Genomic DNA, 5,651 nt, shown 5'->3' on the forward strand with positions numbered 1-5,651 from the left:
TACAGCTCCTTTACTCAATGCTCTGACCAATAAAGGGAAGCATACCCAATGCCTTCTTCACAATCCTATCTACTTGTGACTCTACTTTCAAGGAACTATGAACCTGCATTCAAAGGTCTCTTTGTTCAGCAAGACTCTCTAAGACCTTAGAATTCAGTAAGGTTTTAGAGCCCTGCTCTGATTTATTTTTCCTAAAATGCAGCACTTCACATTTACCTAGATTAGATTACTTAGTGTGGAAACAGGTCCTTCGGCCCAACAAGTCCACATCGCCCCGCCGAAGCGCAAACCACCCATACCCCTACAGTTCCCCCTTAACTAACACTACGCACAATTTAGCATGGCCAATTCACCTGACCTTTTACATCTTTGGACTGTGGGAGGAAGCCGGAGCACCCAGAGGAAACCCACGTCGACACGGGGAGGACGTGCAAACTCCACACATTTAGTCGTCTGAGGCGGGAATTGAACCCGGGCCTCTGGCGTTGTGAGGCAGCAGTGCTAACCACTGTGCCACCGTGGCGCCCAAAAATTAAACCCTATCTGCCACTCCCCAGCCCATTGTTCCATCCGATCAATATCCCATTGTACTCTGAGATACCCTTTATCACTGTCCACAATATCTCCAATTTTGGTGTCACCTGCAAACTTACTAACTGTACTGCCTCTATTCATATCCAAATCATTTAAATGAATGACAAAACAAATCCAGAAAAAAATACATTTCTCTGCGTGTTAATATGCTCTGTGTAATTCCTGCCCTATGACTCTCTACCAGAGAGGGCTGCACATGCGTCCCGCTGAACTTTGCCCCCTACAAAGCTTGCGGCTGCACGTGTCCAGTGAATCATTACTCCAAATAAAGATGGTGGTGCTTACTCGAGTCAATCGCTGGATGAGGCATTTTCCCGTTTACTGCAAAAACGAGACTAAGTTTCAAATCTGTATTTTTCGATATGCACCGAATGTCTGTAAACCCTCTTAACCCATACCAACACCATTTCCCTCACGCATCCTGCTGTTATTTCTATCTTTCTCAACAGGTCTCCATCCACACATCACGAACCGACCGCGAGGATGATCACGTGGTATAATCTAGTCCCGCCCCTTAATCACCCTGATTGGCTGAAGGACCAACTGCCCCGCCAGGTCCTCCAGGTCTGTCCCTGCCTTTCCATTGATCCGCTACTGACATCAATCACCCGGGGCCCATTGTTGGCTGGAGCATGCGGATTGCTTCGTGGCTTTTGTTGCTGTTCATGAGTTACAAGAGTTAAAAATGACAACAGCATCTCAAAACCACCTGATGAAGAAGCAGGAAACCTCGTGCTTCCAAATAATCCTATTGACCAATAGCCTGATGTTCTGTGAATTTTACTTTTATCCATCCCAATCCAACATCAACACCTCGAAGTCACGAATGAGGGAGAGATAACATAAGAACTGGGAACAGAAGAAGGGCTTCCTGCCCTTCGAGCCTGGTCTGCCATTCAATAAGATCATGGCTGATCATTTCGTGGATACACAACCATTTACCCACGTTCTGACCGTGTCCATTAATTTATTACTTTTTAAAAAAATCTAACCTAGCTTTAAAAAAGTTTACTGAACTAGCATCAACTACTTCCCTGGGCAATGAATTCCATAGAGGTCAAGAAGTTGCTTCTCAATTCAGTCTTAAATTTGCTGCCTCTAGTCTTGTGGTGATGCCCTCTTGTCCTAGCCGCACCTGCTAATGGAAACATCTCTCTACTTCTATTTTATCCATTCCATTCATTATTTTATATGTTTCCATTCTTCTGAATTCCAATGAATATAATCCCAATCTACTCAGTCTCTCTTAATCGTATCATGTCAACTCCGGAGTCAACCTAGTTAACACCCTCGGCAGCCCCCTCTTGTGCCTGTACATGCTTTCTCAACTAAGGAGATAAAAACTACATGGAGTACTCCAGGTGTGGCCTCACCAGCACCCAAATACAGCTGGAACATAACGTCTGCTGTTAAACACAATCCCTTCAGCAATGAAGGACAAAATTCCATTTGTTTTCTGAACTGATTGTTGTACCTGGTGACCAACCTTCATGCAGAAGGATGCTCAGGTCCCTCTGCAGAGTAAATGATGCAAATTTTTAACATTTGTTAAAATGTTACTACAACCACAGAGTATAAACTTTATATTTACGCACATTCTATTTCATTTGACAGACCATTACCCACTCACTCAATGTATCTATGTTCATTTGCAAAGTTTCACAGTCCTCCACTCACTTTGTTCCGCTAATCAGCTTAGTGTCACATGCAAACTTTGACACCCGACATTTGATTCCAACTCCAAATCATCTGTATCAATTGTAAATAATTGCAGTCCCAACACCGATCACCGAGGCATACTACTTGTCAATGATTGCCAGCGAGAATAATATTTATTTATCCCCACACTTTGCTTCCTATTAGTCAACCAATCTTCTGCCCCTTACACCATGCACCCTTATATTATGCAACAGCCTCTTGCACAGCACCTTGTTGATGGTTTTTTGGAACTACAGCTACACCACAGCCACTGGGTCCCCGTTGTCCACCTTGCTTGAAATGTCTTCATAGAATTCCAAAAGATTGGTCAAGCATGACCTACCCTTCATGAACACATGCTGTGTCTGTACAATGGGACAATTTCTATCAAGATTCTGCCCGGCACAAAGATTTGCTGTCCATCAGGGCTCCGTGCATACTGTATAATGGCTGCTCCAACCTTGGCTGTAGCTGCGTTGGTCATTGTTAGTGTCTGGAGTCCTTGCACTCCATCTGTATCATTGTTGACGAGCTGAATTGCTCCCCTCTGTGTAATAGCAATGTATTGTCCGCTGCTGGTCTGATAGATGGGTGTCTGCATTGTCATTGTGGTAATGGTTGAGACAGAGACGCTTCTTCTGATTTCTCCTCATCGATTTCTTGGCACACTGGGGGATCAGAAAAAATTCATTCAGGATTTTCCTGTATGAAGGCCGTCTCGATAGAATTTCTCTACGTTTCTGAGAGTCAGTCATACTATCCACAGATTTCTGGAAGTCCTCATTTTCAAGTGTAGTAGAAATCTGAACAGTCTGAACTTGAGGGGACTGTATGACTGAGGACTGAGCTGCTTGGATAATTCCTTGGACTTAAACAGTCTGCCCATTCGGCAATTGCACTAAAGTTACTGCTGGACCTGTTGTTTATTGGATCCCAGGCATGGTTACCTGCATGGTCACATTATATATTAATGATCTGGATGAAGGGGCTGGGGGCATTCTAGTGAAGTTTGCTGATGATACGAAGTTAGGTAGACATGCAGGTAGTACGGAGGAAGTGGGGAGGCTGCAGAAGGATCTAGACAGTTTGGGAGAGTGGTCCAGGAAATGGAATTCACTGTGAGCAAATGCGAGGTCTTGCACTTTGGAAAAAAGAATACAAGCATGGACTACTTTCTAAACGGTGAGAAAATTAATAAAGCTAAAGTACAAAGGGATCTGGGAGTGCTAGTCGAGGATTCTCTAAAGGTAAACATGCAAGTTGAATCCTTGATTAAGAAAGCGAATGCGATGTTGTCATTTATCTCAAGAGGGTTGGAATATAAAAGCAGCGATGTGCTACTGAGACTTTAAGAAGCTCTGGTTAGGCCCCATTTGGAGTACTGTGTCCAGTTTTGGTCCCCAAACCTCAGGAAGGACATACTGGCACTGGAACGTGTCCAGCGGAGATTCACACGGATGATCCCTGGAATTGTAGGTCTAACATACGAGGAATGGCTGAGGATCCTGGGATTGCATTCATTCGAGTTTAGAAGGTTAAGGGGAGATCTAATAGAAACTTACAAGAGAATACATGGCTTGGAAAGGGTGGACACGAGGAAATTGTTTCCGCTAGGTGAGGAGACTAGGACCGGTGGGCACAGCCTTAGAATTAGAGGGGATCAATTCAGAACAGAAATGTGGAAAGATTTCTTTAGTCAGAGAGTGGTTGGCCTGTGGATGTCATTGCCACCGAGTGCAGGGGAGGCTGGGACGCTAAATGTCTTCAATACAGAGATTGATAAATTCTTGATGTCACAAGGAATTAAGGGCTACGGGGAGAATGCGGGAAAGTGATGTTGAAATGCCCATCAGCCATGATTAAATGGCAGAGTGTACTCGATGGGCTGAATGGCCTTACTTCCACTCCTATGTCTTATGGTCTAATTTGATCACTTTCCTCAAAAACCCATTGCCAAGTATGCCTTTTCATACAGTCCTTCCTTTTCACTGGAATAGACCATTGTAAAATGTCTTTGAAAATCTTCCACTGCTCATCAACTTCCCACCATAAAATTTTTGTTTCCAGTCTACTTTACTCAGATTCTCTCTCATTCTATTGTAGTTCCCAGTGTTCAAGCACAGGACCCAATTATTAGATTTTATCTTCATACTCTCCATATGTATTCTAATTCAACCATACGATGATTGCTTCTTCCCAGGGGATCCCTAACTCTGAAGTCATTAATTATTCCTACCTCATTGCACAGGGCCAGTTCTTGGATAGCTTGCTCCTTTGTCAGCTCCATTTCATACTGTTCAAGAAAACTATCATGAATACACTTAATGAACTCCTCAAGGCTACCTTGACTGAGCTGGTTTGACCAAAATACATGTAGATTAAAATCACCCACGATAATAGCTGTACCATTTGTACAGGCATTAGTTATGTATTTGTTTATTGCCCATGCCAATGTGATGTAATTATTTGGTCGTCTATACACTACGCCTATCAGTGACTTTCTTGTTAGAATTTTGACTGCATCATTCCTGTTTCTCCTAATGTATGGCAATAACAACAACTACTTGCATTGTATGGAACTTTCACAATGGCAAATCTCCTAAGGTGCTTCATGGATGATCAAAACGTTGATTAAAGAGAATGATTTTAAAATACATCTTAAAAGGAGGATAGAGAAGTTTAGTGAGGCTATTCCACAGACTTCTGCCCTTGACAGCTCCAACTGTGGAGTGATGCAGGTGGGGTGGGTTAGAAAGGAACGTGCGAAGGGGAAATGGAAGAGAGCAAGCAGTGCATAAAGTCTTAAGGACAGAGGAGGTTCCAAACTCAGTCTGTCTATCATAGAGAGTACGGCTGCCTCATGGACTTTGAAGGACTGCAACAGGTCTATGCATGTCATGACTATAGAGCTAAAAGAGATGTCTGCTGTCTTAAACAGATTGACGGATCTTGTATTGTGGGCTTATGAAACGTCACTGATCTCTACCAAACATGTACGAGGTAGAGTCAGGGCAATAATAAGATGCTGCAACAGGAGGGGAACAGGTAACTCCATACAAAACCCTACTCCTTCTCACCTATTTTCACCTCCAAAACTGAGGGAGTTCCAGAAAAGCACCTTTATATCCCACCACAACACTTTATCCCAGAATCGTGGTATATGGCAGTGCACAAGGAAGAGTGGAACAGATTGTATTGGGACCCTGAAACACTTGGTAAAGACTAAAATCATCTGAGTATTGAGACCCTACCACATTGTATGCGTTTTCTATTGTTTTTACTCGGTTCCTGACTTCCCTTGTTTTCCCTCATGAACCTATTCAAAGTTGTTTTTACACACACCTGCAACATCTGTGAAT

General features: G+C 43.2%; 1 pseudogene; it reads right to left on the reverse strand.

Annotated features, from left to right (window-relative positions):
- Positions 1 to 2,638: 2,638 nt before the first annotated feature.
- On the reverse strand, positions 2,639 to 3,215 carry LOC140453329 (cyclic AMP-responsive element-binding protein 1 pseudogene; annotated as a pseudogene).
- Between the last annotated feature and the right edge of the window lie 2,436 nt (positions 3,216 to 5,651).

This window comes from Chiloscyllium punctatum, chromosome 27 (genome assembly GCF_047496795.1).
Source record: "Chiloscyllium punctatum isolate Juve2018m chromosome 27, sChiPun1.3, whole genome shotgun sequence".
In the NCBI taxonomy this organism is placed as follows: domain Eukaryota; kingdom Metazoa; phylum Chordata; class Chondrichthyes; order Orectolobiformes; family Hemiscylliidae; genus Chiloscyllium; species Chiloscyllium punctatum.